At 48.0% G+C, this 26,404-nt stretch overlaps 1 protein-coding gene and 1 long non-coding RNA gene across 2 annotated transcripts in view; one reads left to right on the top strand and one right to left on the bottom strand.

Annotated features, from left to right (window-relative positions):
• Positions 1-26,404, bottom strand: part of ZNF536 (zinc finger protein 536) — a 443,099-nt gene that overhangs the window by 108,671 nt on the left and 308,024 nt on the right. The window lies entirely within an intron of this gene.
• On the top strand, positions 14,185-16,825 carry LOC145512263 (uncharacterized). The gene is made up of 4 exons (XR_014058438.1): positions 14,185-14,320; positions 15,474-15,715; positions 15,841-16,280; positions 16,704-16,825. It is a non-coding gene; the product is annotated as an uncharacterized LOC145512263 (long non-coding RNA).

Here is a 26,404-nt window from a genome sequence, read left to right on the forward strand (position 1 = left end):
AGGAAAAGTTTAAAATCCACTGTAGAACCCTTTGCATGGAGACCATAAGGAAAAGCAAAAGTGGGAGGTGTTGCCTTCCCCAAACCAAATCAGAGCCAAGGTTTTCAAGGCCAAAAGGGCCATCCTGAAAGGCAATTGGAGCAACAGAAAGATCTACATGTCGCCTATTCTCTGTCCCAAAACACCAAGGACCGAGAGTCCTGGGAAGAAGACTTCAGAGGAACTTCAGAGGAAGTTGACTATGAGGACACTGTCAGGCTCTCCCCGACCAGGAGTCACCAGGAAGAGAGGACAACACTCCAGCATCCACTGAGGATGTCAGATTAAAGGGCCCATGAGGAAAGTACAGGGCACGGGGGCCCAAGTCAGCACTGACCCAGGCAGGCGGGGAGAAGAGCAGGTTAGCTCGTCCAGTCAGCAAAAGTGGGTCACCTGGAGGGATCCACAGGGCTGGCCCTAAAATAGTCAACTTTTCACTCTCTTAAATGAAGATCCTTTGTGGCAGCTGCTGACAGCACCCTACCCAGGGCCCCCTCCACGCACACCTCTGCCACCAAAGGCTGCTGGGAGGGACACACGGAAATTGCTGTCAGAAAGCATTTTTCCAGGACATGCAAACATGCACGACCCACATGCAGCACTGGATGGAAGAGCCAGGGGTTTCATTCCCCGTGAAGAAACCCCCAGCCAATGGGGAGTGGAGAGTCAGGGGGTAGGTGCCCCTGCTTCCTGGCTCCTCCACTGGGAAAACTCCGAGGCACCTTCTCGGAGCGTGGAACTCCAGTCAGCCCCCATAGTCACTGGCTGGAGATGTACCCTTTTTTATTACCTCCCCCTCCTTGTCTCACTTCCCCACCCCCTACCTGTCCCTCCTGAGACCAAGCCAAAGAAGGACTAGCACTGAGCAATCAGACATCCACAACCTGCGCACAGTCCCTCGAAGGAGATACATTGATATCAGAACTAGTTCCCCCAACAGCAATGATCGTCAAAGCAAAACAAGAGTTGTGGTCAGACCCCCTCCAGTTCACAGGGAAGTCTTAGAAATGTCTCACTGCTTGAGCGACCTGCTTAGTGGAGGTGATGATCTGTCATCTCCCGTGGGAGGAGTCAGCATCACTGCCCCTCATGTTCTACAAGAGAAACAAAGGTCCACTGCACAGAACCCCGGGCTCAGCAGGATCCTGGGTGGGGTCGAGCCCTCCCTCCAGGCAGTGCGGTCACCGCACACAGCCCTCCACATGGCAGCAGTGAAGCACGCTCCCAGGTGGGAAGCTGCTAGGCACTAGGAAGTCCCTTCCTATTCTGGACTATATGTGGTATCCTCCATCCCACTGGAATCTGTTCTGAGATCTCCTGGGGACTCTAGCACATCCCAAGATAACCCCACCCCCATCACCAAGCCAGCACCTCAGAGGCTTCCTGAAAAGCCCTGTTCCTACAGCCGCACCTCCCATCACAGCACCCAAACTGCACTTACCTTCATGATGCCTCTGGACTATCACCATATTCTCCTCTCACCTGTACTAGCATTTCCTTACTTTAAAAACCTAGCTCTTTTTACGCTTTACATTTATTCTAAAAGGGAGCTTTCTATCAGAACCATAAATGGAAACCCAGGACTACTTGACGTAGTTAGGGAAGTCGCACTAATGAAACAATGGAAACAGGAGCACATTACTCAATTCCAGCTAGAATCAATTGCTCCAAAAGGCTCTGCAACTAAGACCTTCTGTCTCTGGGTTAAAAACGGTAATCAGCAAATGCTGGGGAGACATTAAAGACAGAGCACCACCAAAGCCATATTTTCTTCTTGGTTTGAATCAGAAAGGTCAGAGAAAACTGAAAAGGGAATTCATCTCCCATGACATTTCTGTAGGCTGTGGTTCATCTGAGACGATTACCAAATCTTCAGTGAGTGGCATATGCCCACATGGGATACTTTGCACGTGGCTCCTCTCCTTTGCCTGACCTCCAGTTTGTCAATCTTCTCTCCAAATGGGGCATCTGGGACTACACCAGTGCCACCTCGGTCCTACTGCTGACCACTGTGGCCAGGACACTCATCTTCTATTGATGTAGGCAGGACCACATCAGTGTCACGGGCTCAGGGTTGGGCCCAGCCTGCCACTGCTACGGAGATACCAGGGTCAGGCTCTGGATTACCCTGTTTCTTCTGCAAGGGTGCTGTCCGCCAGAACGGCCCCAGATGGCCTCCTGAGCTGGTAAAGATAGGCCCTCAATTTGACCTCCAGCCTGGCAGGTGCATCTGTGATTCAAGGCACAGCTGCTGCCCGAGGGAGCTCCCTGGGAAGCCATGTGTTGCTACCGGATGAAGATTGAATGCGCTTTGCAGCTGGGGCCTACGAGAGCTAGTGGGATTCTCATGGGAGGCAGCGGAGTGCCACAAGTGGCAACGCCATGCGTGGACCAATCAAGTGCAGTAAGTCAGCAAACATAAGTACCTTTTTAAATATAATCTTTATTTTTAATTAATTGATGCTTGCGTTACAATATTGGTTTGATTCCTATCATACATCAACATGAATCAGCCATAGGTGTACATATATCCCCTCCCTCTTGAGTTTCTCTCCCCCCTCCCATCCTTTCCCATTCTATTTGCAGGGCAGCAATGGAGACGCAGACATAAGAGAACAGACTTATGGACAAGGGTAGCGGAGAGGAAGGAGAGGGTGAGATGAAAGGAGAGAATATCATGAACTCATGTACACTAACATATGTAAAATAGATAGCCAATGGAAATTTGCTGTATGACTCAGGGAACTCAAAACAGAAGTACTTTTTTAATGTACTGAAGCAACTTCACTCGACCCTGTAAGCTGTAGAGGTAGCACTGCTGCAGGTTTCAAGCTGAATGGGGACTAAGCAGGTCAGAAAGGGTTTGCAGCCCCTGTGGCTCTAGGCTCCTCCCCTCTCTCACCTAAAGGGAGCCCCACCCTGCAGACGCCACACCCACAGCTGTCCCCCTGGCAGCTGGGGTTCCCTTCCAGGATGCCACCATCTGAAACATGACCTGGTAACTCATTCAGGGAGTGAACTCTCCAGGCTGTGAGGCTGAAGATCAATAATAGCTCAATTGACAATAAAGGATGTGAGTGACCACAGGTTGGGGAAGGCTGCCCGGACTGTCTTATCTAGAGTCTTGGGCCTGCTATGCCTGCTATGCCCTGAAGTAGACGCCAGGCAAAACTTGGGGGCAAGGACCTCAAGGGATTCCCTATGAGTGGTGGAAAATGTGCTTGCCATAATTAAGAGACTTGGAGAATGGGAGAGTAATGCCAACTGATCTTGATTTAGTTGGGAAAATGCATTCTATCATTTGTTGTTAACTATTAAAGTCATTTAAACCCTTCTGAGAATAGATCTAACATCGGGTTGCTTTGAAGGTTTGATATGTCTTGTAATCCATAGATTATTGAAGTTAATTTCTCTGCTGAGATCCTGCTATCAGTGAAATTGCATGCATACTCAAAAATTGAAGGAAAAAAAAAAAACAAGAAAGATTTTTAATTGGATTCCTGCTATGCCTCAGTCCAGGCAAGTAGCAGTAGTGGAAATGGCTGGATGAGGGTCTAGAAGGAAAAGGGCATCTTAACCCTTTTCAAATCTTTTCCCAAGATATGTGTGGACAGAGTCGTGTTATTTGCACACAATTTGTCCTTCACTCAGTAATCTTTCTTGGTTGTTTTTAGAGAGTCCCTTATAGGATAAGATAAAATGGCCAATAACAATGTGCTGATTTATATCATTGTGAATCATTTTTTTTCCATACTTTAAATTAATTTTAATTGAATCTCATCCTCTGGACTCTCATTCTAAATGAGTTTCAGTTGTAGAGTGAGAATGCAACTGACTCCAAGAGTTGACAAGTTTTAGTGTTTTGATCGTAGATTATTATATAATGTTGACAAATGTTTTTCCGACTACAATACTACATTTTAAATACTCATGGTACTCTCAATCCACACAATATTTTCCAGGTAGGCCAAAAGCAGGCTAACTATGTTAAAAATGTAATTAATTTCCAGAAGGTGCAGTTGCCTCAAGAAGTGATTGCAAATAATTTACCCGTTTATGATCATCCTTAAGAAGTTGGCTAGCTGGGAAAGCCATTTAAAAATGATACTCAATATTGGAATTGACACCAAGTGCCAGAAGGAGAAAGAAAGGAAGGCAGGAACTGTGTGGCTTTCTGGGCTGGTTTGCAAAGGTGCTCTCGTGCCAGCCGGCTCCAGTTCCACGAATTCGCCCTCTCAGCTCCCTGTCATGGCTGATAAAACTCAGCCTTTAAACTGTCTTGGAACTTGCCTAAAGACACGTTGCTACTAAGTGGTAGAGCTGGGATGCAAACTGACTATGTGTAAGCATCAGGATGGATTTGGGGGGCTGGGGGAGCCTGGGAGTGATCTTGTCGACTGTATAGCTCAGGAACCATGCCAGGCACAGAGTAGGAACTCAATGCCTATTTCTTGAATAAGTGAAGAAATTAGCTGTAGCACTTAGTGCTACAGTGTGACAAAGGCTGAAGTTGAGTTTCAAGTGTCAAGCTATGTGGTACAGACAAGGAGAGAATGTTCTATGGTCATCAAGTGGGAGAAGACGTGTGTCACCTGAGGTCGATAGGACGGGCTGCTGGAGGATGTGAGATGTGATACTGGCCTTAGATGTTGGGTAAGTGGTGAAGACAGGAGGGCAGTCCAAGTGGGCTGTGTCTCAGGGGAGACAGGAGAATGCAGAGGTGAAGATGTAAATGATGTGCATGGTGGCAGAGATGAGACTGGGCTGCTCGTAACAGAAGGCTTGAGATTAGCTTGGGCTGACTGTTGATTCTAGACACACAAAAGGCTGATGATGCCAAGAAACAACACCCACCCTGAGTCAGTGGCACTTGTAGTGAGTGGAAAGGCTGCTTCCCGAATTTCCAGTAATATTCCCAAAGATCTATTAATGCTTTCGGACCGCAGGAGCCACAATCACTCTTCTGAAGTCCCCATTAATAGCCAAGGTTGTCAAGCCTGAAGAGTTGTCTATTCATTCATGTGTTGTTTTGTCCATCCACCCATCCATACATTCCTTCATTCATTATTCGACAACAATTTTTGAGGGCCTACCCTGTGCCAATGGCACCCCATTCCAGTACTCTTGCCTGGAAAATCCCATGGACGGAGGAGCCTGGTAGGCTACAGTCCATGGGGTCGCTAAGAGTCGGACACGACGGAGTGACTTCACTTTCACTTTTCCCTTTCATGCACTGGAGAAAGAAATGGCAACCCACTCCAGTATTCTTGCCTGGAGAATCCTAGGGACGGCGGAGCCTGGTGAGCTGCCGTCTATGGGGTCGCACAGAGTCAGACACGACTGAAGCAACTTAGCATAGCATAGCGTAGCACCCTGTGCCAGACACTGTGCTAGGAACTAGGGATACATTGATTGCTGTCCTCATGATGTCTGAACTGTGCTTTGTAGAGATAAATATCCAAGTGTAGAGATATTCACACACTGGTACTTAATCCAGAGTGCTGCTACCCTTCAGGGGAGGAAATCACATGGCAGGGCCACAGGGGAAGCCACGTTTCCTATGACACCCAGACTAAACACACTGCAGCTTCACCAACAGCTTTCTTACCACTGATCTCTTCTCCTCTTGGTGCTGGGAGAATTAAGAGTGTAAATAACACAGAAGCTAAGAGGCGTTATCTGCCTGAATCCCACAAGGAGCAGAGGAGAGGGGCCCTCCACCTGCTGGAAGCACTGGCAGCAAGATGCTGCATGCAGGAGCCCAGACTCAGGGCCACCCTGGCCAGAGCCCTGATTTTGGAAGGAAACATCTGCTTGCACTGAGCAAGCTTTAAGCACACATGCCCTTGAGCATCTGGGCTGAGTTGCATGCAGGATACCTCACACACACCCAACACCATACCCCTTCCTTTAAGAAGCCCTTTGTGGATGCAAAGTAAGGTGTGGCACCTGCCTACCACTCTGGCCTGACAGTGACCTCTCCTTATCTCAAAGGCAGGCTTCCCAGGTGACACTAGTGGTAAAGAACCTGCGTGCCAATGCAGGTGACATAAGAGACATAGGTTCAGTCCCTGGGTTGGGATGATCTCCTGGAGGAGGGCATGGCAACCCACTCCAGTATTCTTGCCCAGAGAATCCCACGGACAGGACAGAGTCTGGTGGGCTACAGTCCACAGAGTCACAAAGAGACATGACTGAAGCAACTTAGCATGCATGCATGCATCTCCAAGGCATCACTCCAGGCCCTGCGACCAGGCAGAAGGACCACTGCTGGGGTCCCTGGTGGCATCAGCTCACTAGCTGAGAGAAGGGCCTATGGTGCCAAGCCTCTTTCTCCCTGTAACATCACCAGCGTGGCCCTGGCTTGCTGGAGACCCCACTCTTGTCACTCCCCCACTGGTCTTAGAAAAGCCACTCTGCGGCAAAGGTTTCCTTCCAACAGGCCCATGACTAGTGGTATTATGGGGCTCTCGGTGATCTACCCCTCCTGGTACAGACAGGGTACCTGAGGCCTAAAGAGGGTTTGAGACTTACTCAAGGTCAATCAAAGAATTAGTAAGAGAACTCAGATCATCAGACACTGTAATTTTGGAAGTCCCAGAGTGTAAACAAATTGTTTTCCGCTATTTTAGCAGCAAAATCTCCCCCACAACACACTCCCTTGTAGATGCTCTAAAGAGCTTAGGTTCCATCCTTTTTGCTTGGTGGGTGCTCTGTCCATCGTGCTTCACTGCCTCAGTTTTCCTGAGCTGTCAGATTGCATTGTTTTCCCAGCCCTCAGGTTTTTCCAGCTCTGAGCCAAAGTTTCTGGAGCTGATACTGAGTCTGTTTTCATGGACAGGGCTGGAAACTGCCTGGAAGCTGGTGAAACCCTGCTGGGGTGCTCAGCCTCTTCCCCAACCTCTCCCCCTCTAAGAAGTCTATTTGAACCCTGGGGACATCCACTTACTTTGGGTTCTCTGGTACCTGTCTTTTAGATGTAACTTCATTATTTTGCCACCCTATTTCCAATCTCAAGAGGCCCAGAAAATACGCCAGAGGAAGCACACAGCCCTGTCAGCTGGTCTCAGCCTGTCTCTGTCCCCTGCAAGGGCTGCCTCTGGTCTTCAAAGCAAGTCTTCAACCATGACCAACAACTGTAACTTTTGATTATAAGTTTAGAGGCAGAGGAAGTTAGTTGAACTTACTAGCTGGTTACTATTTCTTTTCCTAAAGAACTAGTCTCATCTGAAGAGTAAAGCTCAAAATTCTCCAAGCCAAGCTTCAACAGTACGTGAACTGTGAACTTCCAGATGTTCAAGCTGGATTACAAAAGGCAGAGGAACCAGAGATCAAATTGCCAACCTCTGTTGGATCATCGAAAAAGCAAGAGAGTTCCAGAAAAACATCTACTACTGCTTTATTGACTATGCCAACGTCTTTGATTGTGTGGATCACAACAAACTCTGGAAAATTCTTCAAGAGATGGGAATACCAGACCACCTAACCTGCCTCCTGAGAAATCTGTATGCAGTTCAAGATACAACAGTTAGAACTGAACATGGAACAACAGACTGGTTCCAAATCGGGAAAGGAGTACATCAAGGCTGTATATTGTCACCCTCCCTGCTTATTTAACTTATATGCAGAGTGGATCATGAGAAATGCTGGGCTGGATGAAGCACAAGCTGGAATCAAGATTGCCAGGAGAAATATCAATAACCTCAGATATGCGGATGACACCACCCTTATGGCAGAAAGTGAAGAAGAACTAAAGAGCTTCTTGATGAAAGTGAAAAAGGAGAGTGAAAAAAAGTTGGCTTAAAACTCAACATTTAGAAAACTAAGATCATGGCATCTGGTCCCATCACTTCATGGCAAATAGATGAAACAGTGGAAACAGTGACAGGCTTTATTTTGGGGGGCTCCAAAATCACCACAGATGGTGACTGCAGCCATGAAATTAAAAGACACTTACTCCTTGGAAGAAAAGTTATGACCAACCTAGACAGCATATTAAAAAGCGGAGACATTACTTTGCCAACAAAGGTCTGTCTAGTCAGAGCTATGGTTTTTCCAGTAGTCATGTATGGATGTGAGAGTTGGATTATAAAGAAAGCTGAGTGCAGAAGAATTGATGCTTTTGAACTGTGGTGTTGGAGAAGACTCTTGAGAATCCCTTGGACTGCAAGGAGATCCAACCAGTCCATCCTAAAGGAAATCAGTCCTGAATATTCATTGGAAGGACTGATGCTAAAGCTGAAACTCCAATACTTTGGCCACCTGATGTGAAGAATTGACTCATTGGAAAAGACCCTGATGCTGGGAAAGATTGAAGGAAGGAGGAGAAGGAGATTACAGAGGATGAGATGGTTGGATGGCATCACTGACTCAATGGACATGAATTTGAGTAAACTCCAGGAGTTGGTGATGGACAGGGAGGCCTGGCATGCTGCAGTCCAAGGGATCACAAAGAGTCGGACATGACTGAGCGATTGAACTGAACTGAGTTTCACCTGTATAGTGGTTTTTATAAGATCTGCTCCAGATAGAATCTCAGATTTTGGAAGTTCTAAAGCAAACTGTCAATGCTCATAATTCCAGAAGCTAATTCTTTGTGGGAAAACATTTCTAGATGAAATGAGGACTGATGGACTCACACAGGTCTTGGAAAATGCGGAGCCCACCTGCAACCACAGCCACCCACTTCCTTAAGACGCAATCTCTGCCCTGTATGGTCAGCAGACACCCATGGCCCAGGGCTCCGAGGATGGCCTCTGTGGAGTCACACAGCAGGGAGGGCTTGCAAAGAGCTCCTGAAAGGGCTAGGAGTACCTGAACACCAAGGATGCTCAGGTGAGAAAGAGTCCCTGGGGAGGAAGGAAAGTGCAGGAATCCTCAAGGGCTCACCTGAAGCCTGGGGATAAGCTGGGATTTCCTGAGCCCCAATGTTTCAGGGCTCCCACAGGTCCTGGGACCCAGAGCACAGAGGACTCTGTGATGGCTACTCATCAACCAGAGCATCTTTTGGCTGATGGACAGCTTGTCAGGGTCCTGGGCCCCACCCTAGCCATTCTTTGGAGAAGTAGATGGGGGTCTGATTTCCAGCTCTTCCCCATACGCCATAGGTGCACACGTGTAGCCCTGCTCATGCACACACAGGTGGGCCACACTCAGGACTGCTTCTCAGGCATCTGATCCCACTGCCTTCAGCATGCCCACACTTACAGGGTCAGACTCTGGACCCTGGTTCCCTGAGAGACATTGCCTTCTTGCCGTCAGTGGTAAGATGAACATTCTAGGGACTCACTTCAGAGACTCCAACTTGCCTAAGAGCTGGCCCTTTTACAGCAATTCAAACCCCAACAGTATAAGTAGAATCAGAGCTCAGATGTGGGTGCAGAAGGGAGAGGATGGAGTGGCCTGTGGGAATGTCAGCCACCAGGGAATATAGAACGTGTCTTCCATCCCAGAACCACTGGGCAAGCATGGGTCTTCCCGGGGGCAAGACATCAGGAAAAGATAGAGGGAAAGGGAGGAGGCCAGTGAGGGGTGTGGGAGGCAGCGGGGAGGACGGAGCTGTCACACTCAGCAGCACATCTACCCCATTCCAGCCATGTGCCTGTGAAAGTCAAGAAGCCGGAAAATCTTTCCAAGATGTGTTCTGTGTTCTCAAAAAGAGAATCTACCAGCAGAAAGAATAAGGCAGATTTCCTTCATGGTAAGGAAGTGTCCAGTGGTGATAAAGCAGGCTATTTCAGCTAGGACCTCAGAACACACTAGAAAATAAAATAGATCATCTCACTGTTAGTGGTGTCCTGAGATTGGAGGATTTAAGCTATCTTCTAAAATGTTTGATTCCATCCTGTTCACACCACTTGATGGGTCCAAGTGGAGGATTTGGGGCCAGAAGGAGGTTGATGGATTGCACTAGTGGCTGCAAGCTTATACCTTCTTGCTTCATGTTCTTTTTTGGCCTCCTTCCGAGCTGATTGTGGGCTTGACCAGGTGGCATGCTTTATTCAGTGGGCAACAGTGACTGTGAGTGCAGGCATAGTCAGGCAGAAGTGCCTGTTGCATTTCTGTTTGCTGTCTTGGACCCTGCCTCTGACATGAGAACCAGTCCAGGCCAGCCTGCTGGGGGAGGAGAGACACATGGGACAGAACCCATCACCCCAGCCAAACTCACCCTAGCTTAGCCTGTCCCCAGGTGGCCTCTTAGCCAGATATAGATAGAGGCATGAGCAAGTCTGGTTAAGATCAATTGAGACTAGCCTGAATCAGCAGAATCATATAGTTGACCCAAAACTTGTAGAAAATATGTGTGGTTGTCATTTTCAACTGCTAAGTATTTGGGTGGTTTGTTACCCAGCAGTAGCTAACTGCTACAACTGTAGTGAGAAAAAACAGTTTTAGTCATATGATCAGGGAAAAAACACTTTGCCTCTCCTTGTTTTGGCTCTCTGTGCTCTCTTACATTCCAAGGATTGACCTTAGCTAGTCATTTTCTAGATATAATTAAAAGAGCAACTAATACTGCCACCTTCATAGCCAGTAGCTTATACCTAATGATCAATAACTCAGTCTCAGATGCATCCTTTCCAAGCATGATATGATAGAGTCACAGTTATGTTGTATTATCCCCATGAGAAATTTGAAGTTTAGCAAAGCAGAGCAACCTATCTGAGGTCACACAGCTACAAGTGGCAAAAGTGGGACACCAACTCAATTCCAGTTGATGCTAATGTTTGTCCTTGTAAATAGGGCACTACGGTACAAAAGAGTCTGTCTAGAACCTGGACGATCCTCATTCAACTAAGTGCCAAACCCTGATCAATGAGGAACTAAAGCCTCAGCCCCCGTTTAGGAATAATCTGGTGACGTGAGCCATGTCAGCCTCAACATATCATTAGTGCACTGTTGTTGTTCAGTCGCTAAGTCGTGTCCGACTCTGTGACACCATGAACTGCAGCACACCAGGCTTCTCTGCCCATCACTATCTCCCAGAGTTTGACGTGGACAACTGTCCAACAGAAATGATTCTGGAAGAGGACAGCTCAAGAGATATGCATTCATGTTCTGTAAAACCAGGGCTTTTGAACAACTTGACTGCATTATCAGAGCCCCATGGGAGAAGGGAGCTTGCCTTATGTCACGCAATCCAACACCTTCAGAGCAGTGGAATCTGCCAGAAAAAAAAGCAAGATGAGGCCAGGCTATGTCCTCAGCACTCTGATGTGGCCAAGAAACAGGCAAGAAGCCCAGAATTAAAATCGAGGGAGAATTTGAGAAGAAGACCTGAACATATTTTCTTTGCAAGCCAGGCTCAGAACTCCCAACTCCCTGATAAGTGAAAGAACTGAGTCTTAAATCCACCAAGCCTCTCCATCTCAGGAAGCATCACGCGTTTTGCTGGCTGACTCCCCCTCCCCCACATGAAACTTCCTCCAGTGACTCAGTTTCCAAACTTTCAGATCCCTGAGTCAGATGAACATTCTTTAAAAATCTGAAATTGTAGGGCCCAAAACCCCTTCACATTCCACCTCGGAACTTTAAAACAACAATTTTATTTAGAAAGCTGATTTATTCCTAAGTAAATAGGATACAGTGTGGGTGAAGGCAAAGCGACTGGGAGGCGGTTACTGGATCTATCAGCACAAAAGCTGCACTGTTGCCGGCAGCGGAGGCTCTGCCGTCCCCGTACCTTTCAAAACTAATATGTAACCATATCTGTTTTAAAAGAGTGATTCATTTTCCTCCCATTGCCTGCGAAACTCTCTTCATCCCCACCACAGGAAACTTGAGTCTGATTTTAATGAGCTTCAATTGGAATGTGGCCTTTGAAAAGTAGTGCATTTGAAAAGATGGAACATTAAATTTTGTAATGATGTAAAACATCTTCAATTTTTGACAGGACAATGGTGCTTATTGTACTTTATGAGTCCACTGGCGATTCAAAGGTCACTTTGTATATGACTCCACAGACAGGGGCAGCACGGAATGAAAATTAGGTTACATGTGATCAGCTTTATTATTAATCAGACGAAAATGGATTTTTAACATTTTTCTAATGAGCAACAGAGAAGGAAGAAAATACCACGAATAAAACTACAGAGGAACAAGAACGACCATGGCTAAAAATGCACCATGGCCATATCTAAAAATGCGCTTTAAATCTAAAATACTTAAATACTATCTCAAGGAATAAAATGCAGCTGCATATTTTCGTGTCATAAATACATAGAAAACGGCTGAAATACCTACTCTAATTTACTATCTCTGTCCTTTGTTTATAACTAACTAATGAACTGATTTCTCTGCACAGTATATTACCATGGTCCCCAAGAACACCACACTGGGTGAGGTGGTGTCACTATTTCCATGATAAATCCTGTTTTTCAGGGGTTTATAACTCAGCTGTAAATATGTAATTCAGACTAAAACTTGGCATACAAGGCCTCGGCCAGAAAGCAAATTTACGCTACAACCACCACTCCACCCCCATCCGATTTTTTTAAGCCTTTGTATGTGTGATATTTTGGTGTTGAAGAGACGGTGTATTGAAATGGAAGGGGGAAAAAAAATAAGTAAAAGTTGAAGACTTGATTTTTTTCACTTCTGATTTAAATCAGAAGACTATTTTTCAACATACGCTCTACAAAGTATACGAAATAAATAGACTTCAGATCCCAAGGAAATAAAACCAGTGAGAGGTATATTTAAAACGCAGCTCTGAAGAGCATGTGATGGGAGAAACTGAGGCTGGCAGGAGCAGGCCTGGGTGCGCATTTCTCAAGAACCACGCTTCTCCAGAAAGGGCCAGCTGCTCTCACTGACTGCTCGCCTGGAAGGAAGGCTGAGCTGCTCAGGGCACTGCCCAGAGTGAGAAACAGGTCTGAGCTGCGTGCACATGCAGGAGCTTTGCAAGAAGCAAACCCCTCAGGACTCACAGGGCAGCCAGACCCGGAAATGTACCCTGTGGGGCACAGGAGGAAGCAGGGAGGAGAGAGTGGATGGTGAGGGGCAGCGGGTTCCCACTCCTGCGACCAGAGCCTGGCTATCTAACCCAGAGTACCAGGCATGAAAGTGCAGTGCAGACACTTCCTTCTGAGACACGAGTAAGACCACTTGTGTCTACCAGACAGCTTCCTGTGTCCCCAGGAGGTAAGGAAGAGGGAGGTGTATAAAGAGGATACGAGAAGGAAAGGGAAGTTCAACAGTGAACCTGGCACTCTGGGAATGTGGGGGCTGGGGCATGGGGGTGGGCAGAGGGAGGGCCCAGGTCAGATCCAGGACTGAGGAACTGAGAGCAGGCAGAGGGGAGGCCCTAGAAGAGGACGGGGACACCGCACACGGGTCCTCAGGGTTCACGTCACCATTAAAACTCGCATCTGCTGAGCCATGGTCACTCACCACCTCCCTGCATGGCCCCCTCTGCTCAGCCCCCGCCACGGGCCCCTCCTCAGCACCAGCTGCTCACACCTGGCATATGTAAAGCTGGGGTCAGACCACCCCATAATTTGTGGAGCCCACCACAAAATGAAAACGCGGGGTCCTGGTTCAAACATTATTAAGAATTTTAAGATGGTGACAGCAGAGCATTTCTTAAGCTCAGAGCCCGTCTGTGCCCAGGCCCTGCAGAACCCCCATGGCTGGAGTCCTCAGAATGGCCCAGCAGGCTCTGGACTGTCCCTGTGGCCCTTCCCTGACCCTCTCCTACCAGTTCTCTTCTCAGCTGTATACAAGCGGCTCGTGACATCGGTCCTGGTGCCTCGTTGTCCACAGTATGCTCCCCAGACCCTCCTATACATGCGCCAGCCTCCTTCATGTCTTTGATCAAATGTCATCTCTCAGGCTTCATCTCTATCCCCCCAACATAAAGTAGCAACTCTACCCAGCCATGCCCCAAATTCCTTCTTTACCTTATTTTTCTCTAAAGTCTTATCGCCCCCCACCAAGGAGTTACTCCCTTGACAGGCTGGGCCCCACCATACCCCAAGGACCTCCCTGTAGGAGATTTTCTTGACTGCTGGGTCTGCAGTGCCTGGAAAATGAGCTGGCACAGAGACCAGGAAATATTTGTTGAATGAACAAACATAGGAAGGTGTCACTGGTTTTGTGATCTCATTTCTCTCACTGAAGTCGATGCCAGGTACCTGGGCCCACAGAGTCATCTGAGGGTACAGACAGAGCAAGGCTCTAGATGGGATTGCAGCCTCCGCTGGCTGAGCTGTCCCTGGAGGAGTGAAGGTGAGGTGCCACACTAGCAAGTCTCATCATTTGAGAGGGGCTCTTAGAGGAGGTAAGCGCTTGGTGGGCCAGCGCAGGGGAGAAACATGTTTGTGGGGACTATGGCCACTTTGTTCATTCTTGTGCCAGGATGCTTGGAGGAATAACTGGCATATAAGAGATGGTCCATAAATACCGGTGAATGAAATAGTGAATGAAAGAATGAGAGAATTAGTGACTGCCGCATAGTACCTCCTGACTTTGTATCCTGCAAACTCAGGAACCCCCTGCTCAGACTTCAGGGGATGAGGGGTAGGGACTCCAAGTGGAGGAAGCCAGTGTCAACCGGTGCCAATGTAGACGTGTCCATACAATACCAAGCCCAGGTGACGAACCTCAGCCCTTGGCCTCCCAGCTCTCACTTTTCCATGAAGGGCTGCATTTGACTAAATTCAAACCATGCTATGACTGTTTCCCTCTTATGAATAACTCCAACAGGATTCAGCAGAGACCAGGAGGGGGACGTTCATTGATCAAAAATGTATTACACACACATATGTGTACACACACATGCACACTTACATACACTCAATTCTTGTAAAGTGCCTACATTCAGTTTTGTTAACCAACTAGGGCCTGGCCTGTCATTCTTTCCAACATGGCACCAGAGCGGCTTCAATCTGAGTCACTTGCATCCACGTAAGCAACCCTGTAAGAAGAGCTCCGGAACTACTAGAATCCAGAAAGGCCTGGCATCCACACCTATCCAACCTTAACTCCCCTGTGTTATGCAAGGAGGCTGCTCTGTCTGTGCCTGGCCCTTGCTAGCAGCAGTGAAAGGAGCAGGTCCCTGCTATTAAGACGACCTGTCTACACTAGTCACACACTTTCTGGGGGCACCTACAAGCCAACCTCCCCAAGGAAACAGTGTACTCCTGAGCCCTTCTTTTAAGAACAGCCCCTAGAGGCCTTGCACCTCTTCTCAAAGGCTCTCCTCCCCCAACTTTAGTCCATGCTTATCCCAGTCCTCTGTCCCCACTGTGAATCTTCCCCTATGTGTGTAGAATATCACGAATATTGCTGGGGGAGGGTCCACTTAACCACTGAACTTTGAGAGCTCATAGGGTATTTAAGGTTGCTATAGTTTCTAATTTCACCTTTTGATGTTGGGAAGCAGATAGTGTCACAGCTAATACAAAAGGTGGGCTACCTCTTGTCTCCCACAGAGGTGAGAATGGCATGAGATGCAAATAATATAGCAACCAGCTGGGAGAAGAAACACTGAAAAAAATTATCTAGAAATAGGTATTCATTTGAAAGCAGTTTGCCGGATGAGAACCAGATCCTGAAATGAGAACGGAGCAGCCAGTCTTGGCAACAGGTGCCCCTGCCCCTCAGGGTAGCAGCATCTACCATCACAGCCACTGTTGGAAGGCATCAAGGAGAGCTGAGCCTGGTACCAGCCAAGGTCAGCACGGGGTGACGCTTCACAGCCAAAGGCTGGAGTGAGAAATAATCCTTAATGGAAAGTCACCTGTCTTTCTCCAAAGAAACTTGACTCAGATTTCCAAGGCTTTGGTTCATGTTTTCCAGGTGACTTGTTGGGTGTGGCCATTAAGAGTCCTGACTAGCTTCAGCTCTCTACTCACAGGATCTCTAAGAGGAAAACTGTAGACTGTCATCCAAAGAATGGACCCTGGCAGGGGCAGTCTTGGTCTGTGGAGATGAGTGACCCTCATCTTGGAGGACTTGGAGGGATGGCTGTCTTTATTTCTCATGGCGTCATGTTCCCAAAGTCACGTGACAGACTCTCTTAGTTTGAAGTGTCATTTGCAAGACTGGATTAGTGGGCAAAGAATCAGTCATGGTGCATCCCCAAGATCCAGAAATCCTCCAATATGGCGGGCCAGGCTTACAGGAAGCACCTGAGTCCTGGGAGCAGTTAGAGGTTTTCAGGAAAGCAGAAGAAGCCCAGGATTGGGAGTCTGGAGGCGTAGGCACCTACCATGCCTTTCACTGCCACAAATAACTGGGCAAGTTATTGTTTTCTCTTGGACCTTCAGTTCACCCTCCTGCAAAAATGGGGAAGAGAACCCCAGGCCCAACTCTGTTGACCACACACAGCCATAGAGAAATTCAATGAAATTTCAATGTCCAGGAAAGCCTGCAGAAGTGCTGGTTACACACACAGTGTGCACGGACCTGAGAGCTAAGAGCCCCAGATGTCTGTTCCTTTACTGCCCCAGGGCGTGTATCTTCCCTGTCCCCTCTCTTGGAACATGCACCCCCTAATCTCTGCATGGCTCCTCCCAGTGTTACCTCCTCAGAGAGGCCTCCCTAACTTAAGGATATGTGATCCCCACCTTTCTACATTATTCTCTAGGCCTTTGCCACTTCATCATCTTCACATCATTTATCATGAACTGAACTTTCATTTGCCTTTTTTTTATTGTCAGTGTCCCCCATAGAAGATAAGTTCCACAAGGGCTGGAATCTCGACGGCTTTGTTGGTAACCATCTCCCAGCTCTCTGGAATAATTTGATATGTGCTAAATAAATGAACCAATGATCAAATTCACTTCCTGTTGCAGACTCTTTTTTCTAAAAGATTGGGAGAAAAAAAACGCTTCTTCCTTCTCCAGCACCAAGCCAGCTGAGTCTAGGTGGAGACCCCAGGAACTCTCACTGTTTCCTCCACACAGCCTGAGTTCTGCCCTCTTCCACCTTCTTCCCCATTCCTCATGTCTGTTCCTCTGTTGTGATTCTTTGTCCAACTTCACAATCTGCTCTTAGCACAGGAGCCTGGTACCCTCATGTGATCAATAGTCCACGAGTCCCCTCTCCAGGGTTGTGCCAGGAGCCCGCTTTCCAAATGCAGCCTGCATACCCAGGTCCCTGCAGAGAAAAGCAGCCTCAGAAGCAGGAGAGATTTTTTTTTTTTTTCAGATCAGGGCTCTTCTCAGCATTTTTGCAAGTGGCAGCTTGTTCTATCCAGAGATGACTATACCATTTCGAACACTTAGCATATTTGAGCCAGGGCTACAATAAACTAAGAAGCCTGCCTCTTACCCTTGCTTCTGAAGTGGCCTGGCCCTCTGTAGGGGAGCAGAGTAGTAAAAATTGCCCCAGCACTGTGGGGACAAGTCACAGGAACACCTCCCCTGCTTAGGTACCAATTCCCAAGAGGGTGAGGCTGCTGCCCCAGATGGCAGAATGAGGGCCAGTGACAGGGACCTGCCTGGACACCTGGAAACAGCAGCGACTGTTGTCTCTGGTTCAACAACCAAGGGCAAGCCCTCTCCCTCATCTGCATCTGGAGAATGACCTCTAAGATGACTTCTAGCTCTAGATAGTCTAGGAATCTTCCATTTCATTGCGGAGGAACCAATTTTGGCCTCAATGAGCTCTAAAAACAAAGCAGGCTGCCTAAGCGATATCGGAGATGCTGGGGGGGGGGAGATTCGGGCATCTGGACTCTGGGATGGAGCTGGATGTTGGGTCACATGGGTCCAGGAGGGTGGAGAAGCAGCAGGAGGAGGAGGCATGGAAGAAAGAAGTGTGGGGTCAGCACTGATAAGGTGGTGTCGACTGGAGAGTCTGTATCCCTGTTGAATAGAGGGGGTACAGCCATTTGTACTCCGCACTGAAGAAGGCTTTGCCTGGGAGTTGGATGCAGCTTCCTTGGCGCTCTTCTTTGGGAAGTCCCCAACTTTGGACCTCAGCAAAGCCAGAAGCAGACCCATCGAGGATACCACCCTCAGTCAGTCACTGACTCCCAAGCTCCAGAGGACACCCCCACCATGAAAGTGAGCCCAAGTCTGTTGGGGACACAGTTGCTGGCCACAGACTCCTGAGCCACCAGCCTCCCAGGCCACTCCCACCCTCCCCTCTCCAGGAGCAGGTCTTTTTTTAGAAGATTTCCTATGGGGCTTCTTAAGTGGGAAATGTGCTAAGATGTGAAAGAGCCAGAGCCAAAAAAAATGGGAAGGGTGACTGTAAAAAGAGGCTGAGTGCAAACAAGCCGCTGGTATCGGGCGGAGGCAGTTAGGAGCGCTGCGGGCCCAGCATGGGGCCCACTTGTCTCCTTTTGAGGAGCAGGGGACAGCTGACCGCTTGTCCACGGGATGTGTTTTGATAACTCCCAGAAATGAGAGGGTGTTTTATGGGAGGGTAATTGGGCATAATTCCCTTCATGACTTAGAGTCTACAGGCAGCCTCTACAGCTGGCCCTGATTTGGGACCATCAGCAGCAAATGCTATTTTCATGGCCAATTTATTAAAGACTCCATGTTTTTGAGGAGACGTCACGAACACAAAAAGGGGTATATTTATTGATATGTTTAAAATATAGGTTTTTAACTCCATTCCTCAGCCCTTAAAAACAAAGTAAAGAGATAGACAGATACAATTATGTTCTGACTAGTTTCCGCCAGCCTGCCCAATGGGAACGTTTGTACATAGTTCTCAGTGGTGCTGAAATCTGCTTAGGAAAGCAACAAGTCCTTTGTTCCGTTGACAACAGTTATTACAATTAATTCATTTGGTGATTGGTACTTGAACTGAGTGACAAGGTGTTATTTTACCTCAGTAAAAGTTAAAGTGGTAATACCTACATGTGCAGTAAAGCTGCAGGCTTGCTCTCCCTCATGGCGTGGGGGTGGGGGGTGCAGAGAAGAAAAGACCAATTCTGGCTGTCTGCTCAGAGGCCCCCTCCCCACACACCACGTTGAGTTGGGAGGAATGTGCCGGAAGTTTCTGCCTCCCCAACCCCAGCTCCAACTCCCACCCTGCCAGCGCGGTTTCTTGCAAAGTTTTCACAAAGCCTTAGGGTCCAAAGGTGACATGAGCTGAAGGGAGGGTGTCTGTGAAGCGAGCTGAATGCCACAATTGAGTTGGGTGGTAAATCTTGTCATTCGACTTGTTGTCTTTTACCCAGCTTGTAATTCCACTTGGGGGCCGGGTACTCCCACCTGTCCACCAGGATTCCTCAGTCCTGCAGTACTGACATGCTGGGCCTGATAACTCCTTGCATTGCAGGACACTGCTAACTGCCCTGGCCTTTACCCACTAGATACCAATACCAGTAGCACTCTCAATATCTCCAGACATTGTCAAATGTTCCTGGTCGGGGGAACACTCTTGGTTGGAAACCACTGTCCTACCTAGCACCCCAGACTGTTTTTGTATAGTAGATAGAAGGTTCAATAACTCTCCTCTGATTTATTCTGTCTCAAGCTCTCTGGGCCCACCTGACCCAGAGGCAGGTTCAGACCACTGCTCCCCATAAAAAGAGCACAGGAGGACAGTGGGCCTTCCATTGAGAGGGTGTGGGCGAAGGAGAGCAGTGGGACAAAGGGCCCAGCACATAAGCAGGAATTTGGAAGGACATTTTTCCTCAGGAGCCCAGACTTTCCTTCAGCCAGGGTGACTACAAAAGGGCACTTTCTGGATACAGGATCTTGCACCCTCATCAGGATGGAATGTATGTTGTTGTTCAGTCATTAAGTCATGGCCGACTATTTGCAACCCCATGAACTACAGCACACCAGGCTTCTCAGTCCTTCACTATCTCCCAGAATTTGCTCAAATTCACGTCCTTTGAGTGTCCACTCATGCCGTCTAACCATCTCATCCTCTGCCGCCCCCTTCTCCTCCCACCCTCAATCGTTCCCAGCATCAGGGTCTTTTCCAATGAGTCAGCTCTTTGCATCAGGTGGCCAAAATACTGGAGCTTCAACATCATTCCCTGCAATGAATATTCAGGGTTGATTTTCTTTAGGATTGACTGGTTTGATCTCCTTGCAGTCTAAGGAAAGGTATCATATAATAAACGCCTCAACACAAAAATGTGTCGAGCAGAACTGGTCTCTACTCATTATTATGAATTTCAGTCATTATACACCAGGATTCAAAAAATTCCGGTCATCTGAATGTTCAGGCAGCTGGGCAGTAAGTAGAACCTCCTCTCTGCACGTTTCTTGTATTGATTCGAAATTTGGCTTTTTACTCAACTTTCTTAAGTAGACACTACCACATCACATGGAAGGAGGGGTGCAGGTCGGAGATGAGGGTATCCTGGCTCTGGCTGGGTTGTCTCAGGAAGGACATATTTTCAGGAGGAGGAAGAATGGAGGCTCTGAGGAGCAGAGCTAGCAGAGATCAAGCTCCTCCCACCTGTTCACCCATCACCTCCTTCTTTAGAGCAGTCCAGTTGGGTTTCTGTAGCAAAGATATACAGTGACAAAGTGCTAAATTCTTTGTCATTTAGCCCAGATCCCAGTGCATCAGGACCCAGACCCAGTGAACCCTCTTTGCTGCCCCAGAGCACGGCTGGATGTTGCCTGGGTCCCCAGCCAGCCCAGGATCCTCTCAATACGAACAGCTCAGTAGAACTTGACTTGTACTGTATGTCTGCATTGGAAAGTCATGGACAGGGACCACAGAAACCCTCCCAATTTTTTTTTTTTTTTTAAATTAGCAGTATTTATCACCTTCTCAAAATCAATTGTGTATTTTAAATGAAAACAAATGACTGTTTCTAGACTGATCAATACTTGCATCTTTGCCTTTTAAAAAGTAAAAAAGTTTGAATGTAAGGAAATCTTTATCTTCGCTCCCGTCAATCCAATTATAATATAGCTCAATAGTTAATAAATATAATCCTCTTTGTCTGGGCAGATCAACATTATAAAAAATGCAAAGAATTCCATGGTATCCAAGACCCTGTGCAGTGGAAAGTGGCCTCTTCCCTGTAAACTCCTGGCCTCGGTGCTTTTCTCCTCTCCTTCCTAGATGAGGAGCCGTTTATTCCTATTAAGTCTAAAGAAAAGGGTTTATATATTTAATGATTCTAAAACCAAAATGCTACCTTCTATCTGCACAATTGCCATTTTATCTCTCTAAACTTCTCCGGTTGACGTTTTTAAAAGGGCAAAAGCAGAAAACCCTTATATAATACCTAATTTGTACATCTGCAGTTTCCCTCTGACTGGCACAGGCACCATATGTTTTTAATTATCATAATAGCCCTAAAGAACCTGTTCGGTGGGAAACACATATGATCCTTTTATTACTGGTTTGTAATTTAAACAGTTTTAACAGAAAAGGTCTGGCTATAGGGGAGTGACAAGCTCAAAGGCCTAAGATCCCTGTCGTCGACCTCTGGAAGCTCAAGTTCAGATCCCACCCACCAGGCGGGACCTCCTACCCCTGCTTGACAGAGGTAATTGGTCGCATGTGAAGCGGCTCTGCGGGACCTTTAAAAGACAGGATCTGTGATCTCCAGTGACGCTGGGGTCTGGTCAGAGCCTGACACAGTGGGCAGAGGGTTGATAAATATTATCCTAGTCTGACCTCTGCTGCCCTCTCAGCTGGGGGCTGGGCTCATGGCAGCCCTCGTCTGGAGGGCCCACTGGTACCCTGGGCCACCCACTCTCCACTCTCCCCCACCTGGACCCCGGAGAACAATTGTAAGGTGAGGGGTCATGTTTCCTTGAGGCCCTCTCACTTCGGGGAGGGCTGGGTAGACAGTCTTTTCCCGGAGGTTGGGAAGTATAATAAATACAGGCTTAAAAATAATTCGCAGACCGCGAAATGGAAGAAATCTTGGGATAGGGAGGATCCGGTGGGACTTTCTCATTCACGACGAGGTGAGGATGCTGAGGGGACAGGAAGAGGCCTGCTCAGGGTCACAGGCAAGTCCTCGGCCGGGTGGGTCACGTGGAGCACATCTGACCGCACCCAGCGCCCCATCCTGCCCGTTCCCAGGTTCTACCTCGGTGCAATCTCCGCTTGGAATTGCCACATTTTCTCCCAGGACCCAGATCTACAGGATGGCAAGAAAATGCTATTTTTATTTATTTGTTTGTTGGTCTGCTCATTTTTGACATATCCCAAAGAAGTGTTTAAGGGCTTCCCAGGTGGCGCTAGGGGTAAAGAACCTGCCTGCCAATGCAGGAGATGTAAGAGACCCAGGTTCAATACCTGGGTTGGGAAGATCCCCTGGAGGAGGGCATGGCAACTCACTCCAGTACTCTTGCCTGGAGAATCCCACGGACAGAGAGCCTAGAGGGCTACAGTCCGTAGCATCGCAAAGAGTCAGACACGACTGAAGTGACTGAGCACACATAGGCAAACAAGGATTAAAGGCATGGGAAAAACCCCACAGGGCAAGGCAACAAAATGTCATCTTGGGGGAGCTCCACTGCCTGAATGAATCAGACCCTCGTGTACTTGCTGAGTCACCTTGGGTAAGGTAAGTTTCTCTGTGCCTCCATTTCCCCATATGTAAAATGGGAAGAATAAAAATTACGTCTACCTCATGGGATTTTTCTACTATAAAGATTAGATGAAAGAACAACATTTGCGACTTTCACTTTCATATATATATATATATGGTATTTAGAACTGGAGTTGGCCCTGGCACGTAGCTAAGCATTTATTATTTAAAACCAAACTTGGTAGATGGAGGGATAGCTCAGAGGACCTGATCCTGTAGGTGACGCTTAGGCATGGGGAGATCAAGAGGATAAAGTCACATCCTTAAACACCAGAGCCAAGATGCTGGGTTAGAATGGGACAAAACCTCCAGTTATAACTGCTTTCTGGCAACCTCTAAAGGAATCCAGGGGGCGGAGGCAGTGTTAGGAGCAATAGCCATCAGACTTTCTTGGGCTATCCAAATGGCGGGTCTGATTCCACTCAGCTGTCATGAAAGTGGCTTTCTCGTTTCCAATACTGGGGGTTTTAGCATTCAAATGTGACTCTATGATATTGTATTACTTTGATTTTTTTTCTTTGTCATAGCTTGATACTGGAAACGCAACACAGGTGACCTTTGAACAATGTGGATCTGAGCTGCTCGGGTCCACTTACACGAGGATATTTTTCAATAAATATATGTACGTGCTGCAAATGTATTTTTTCTTATGGTTTTTTAATATTTCCTTTGTTGTAGCTTACTTTATTATAAAAATATGATACATAATACATATAATGTACAGAATATATGTTAACTATTTATGTTATCAGTAAAGCTTCCAGTCAACAGTGGCCTATTAGTAGTTAAGTTTGAGGCAGTGAAAAGTTATACCCCTTTTAACTGTGTAGGGGATCAGCAACCCAAGTACCCTAATTGGCCAACTTAGTTAGTGTTAGTCGCTCAGTTCTGACTCTTTGTGATCCCATGAACTGTAGCCCACCAGGCTTCTCTGTCCATGGAATTCTCCAGACAAGAATACTGGAGTGGGTAGCCATTCCCTTCTCCAAGGGATTTTCCTGACCCAGGGATTGAACCTGGGTCTCCTGCATTACAGGAAGATTCTTTACCATCTGAGCCACCAGGGGAGCCCAAGGGTCATGAGTCAATTGTATATTCTAGAAGAGGAATAATGTAGCTGAAACCCACTATCATCTAGCACATACTCTTTGCCAGGCTTAGAGCACAACAGCTGACATGTATTTCCATACACTGCGGTCCCTAATGCTGCCGGGCAGGCACCTGGTACCTGTATGCACTGACTAAGCTGAGGCTCAGGGAGGCTCTCTAATGGGATGCTCATGGTTTGAGAAGTTGGAAGGCTTTTCCAACGAGTAGAAAAATAACCTTGGGCAAGTCACCTGACATGTTGTGGCCTCAGTGGCCTCATTCATAAGATGGGTTCTGCTAAACAGGTGAGTCTGGCTATGCAGAAGTGACTGGCAACCAGAAAGGCTGAAGAAGGACCAGCTGGCATTGGGCCTGTGACACTGGAGTGGCCCGCTTGCCTGCAGGTGAGGCTAGGAGTGAGACCATGACAGGCACATCCTCCCATGCCGCCCTCTCTTTCCTCCTTCAGGACGGGCTCTCTCCAGGTGAGTAGGTGGGACAGGCATTCATCCAGCCAACCCCACCCTTGGAGGAGGAATGAAGGAATCACAAGTCCAGATCTGGCCCTCCAAGTGACCCCAGAAGACAAGAGGAAGCCTTCTCATAAGTTTAAATAAAGGAGGAATACAAAGCCCCCACCCCAGAGGGACTGCTCTTTCCTTTTGGCAAGAAGAAGGCCAGATGGCCACCTTCATTTGAGATGTCAATTGTGACCTCCTGACTCAAAAAATAGCAAGTGCATCTTAATCAGAGAGTGCCCTTCCTGTCCACCAGAAAAGGCTACTGCTCCGACCCGCCCCTCGAGGAAACAAGACCTTCTTAATCACAGGCTGCCTCGAGGGGCTGGGAGGGGGATCACAGGCCCTGGCTGACCCTGCCACCAGCAGCTGACTGTCCCTTCTCGCTGCCTGCCTGCCTGGTGCCGGCCCAGCTCGGCAGCCCAGCCAAGTAGGGGCTGGGGTGAAGGTGCCTCCAAATTTCCAATTCGGGTAATAATAACTCACATGACTTCCATCCCATCTGCACCCAGAGAAGGCAGAGCAGGGAAAGGAGCATAAAACACAAAGTTCCCACAGTCAACATCTGTCTTAGTGCAAACAATGGACCATTATCTTGTAAATAATTCTGATTAAGCTGCAGTGTTTCCTCCTGAAGCTGGTGGTGGGGAGCAGGGGGAGGGCGCTGCTGGGAAGGCGGCCTGGGCCACCAGGTGCTATGCTCAGGGCCTCCCCCGGCCCCCTGCCCCTCACCCGTCTTCCAGGCCTGAGTACCCTCTCCTTGCCCACTCCAGCAGGCCCTCTGACCACCTCCCAACCCCAGGTGGCTTCCAGAAGGTTCCTCCCTGCTGCCATGCTCTCCTCTCTGCTGGCTCTTCTCCTCTTCCTCACTCTATCTCCCACTTTCCTCCCCTCTCCAGATGCCACCTCCACCACGTCTCTTTGACTCTGTTCATACCGGTTTTCTGTTCTCTTACCGTCTCCTTCCTCCCCTTTTATCTTCCCAGGTCTCCATTTCCCTTCTTCACGCCGTCCCCCTACCCTCCACTCCAACCGTCACCTCTCTCCTTTCTCTCTCCATCCGTGCCTCTGACTCACTGCTCTTCCTCCACTGTCTCCTTGTCTGGTCCTTCCTGCTCTTGGTCTCACGGCGGCTGCCTGTCCTCCCTTCCTCCCGTCCCAGGCCCACCCCACCAGACTCTCCCCAGGAGAGATGGTGGGATTGGTGTAGAGTCGGGAGATTCTGAGGCCTACAGGCCCCACCTGCTCCCCAGCTCTCTCAGACTGTCAGGCCTGAACAAGGCCAACCAGAAGCACTGTGCCCCCAGGAACCCCCCTTCCCACCACTGGGAAACCCCTCATGCCCCACCCCAAATCCAAAGACCCTCTCCCTCCCATGTGTCCCAGGATGATGAGGTCAGCCTGCCTCTCCACCCATGCATCTCCTGTGTCATGAAAAAGAGCTGAGGCTTCCCGGAACCGCCCGACAATAAGGAAGTCCAGGCATGCACCTGTGCAAAGGAGACAGGATTACTCACTTTGCGAGTGTATTTATCCCAAAGCCCTCAAGAAAAGTCCCCTACTGATTTAAATTGAATTGCCTGAGTGTGATTTTGAGATGACACTTCAAGCCCAAAGTTTCCACATAAAAGCAAAAGCCACTGTATAAGAATCCTGTTTCTGCTAGCTGACCACTGGACATTTCTTTTTTTAATCTCCTAATTGTAAATCCTTTGCAGCATGAGAAAAAAAAAAAAAACCAGGGAAAAGAGCTCAGTTGGAGACAAAAGGGGTGATGTCTGCACATCCCAGGAATGGGATCACTGAACCCTAGCACACCTTTCTCCGTGGATGGGATGGAATCCCAGCGAGGCTGTCTAGACAGAGGCCTTCAGGTGGTGAGTACAGATTGGCAAGCATGAGGGGCTCCGTGCTCTGCAATACCTTACCCAAATTCTCTCCCCACTTGGCAAGGTCTTAGTGAGTATGAGTCTTCATGGCAACCCTGCCTGGGGCCTGCATGGCAACAGAAATCCTAAAATAACTGAAATGTGGATGATCTGCCAACATCCAACTTACTCATTCAAATTCATTTTATTGTCTTGAGGATGTACAAGGGTACACAACTGTATCCTTTGGTGGATGACAAAACTAGAGGCCATCAACCCTAACTCGACTGTATAGCGCAGGGAACTCTACTCAGTACACTGTAATAACCTGTATGGGGAAAGAATCTGAAAAGGAATAGTAAATGGACATGTATAACTGAATCACTTTTCTGTACACTTGAAAC

This window comes from Giraffa tippelskirchi, chromosome 7 (genome assembly GCF_054371585.1).
Source record: "Giraffa tippelskirchi isolate mGirTip1 chromosome 7, T2T-mGirTip1v1.2.pri, whole genome shotgun sequence".
NCBI classification, from domain to species: Eukaryota; Metazoa; Chordata; class Mammalia; order Artiodactyla; family Giraffidae; genus Giraffa; species Giraffa tippelskirchi.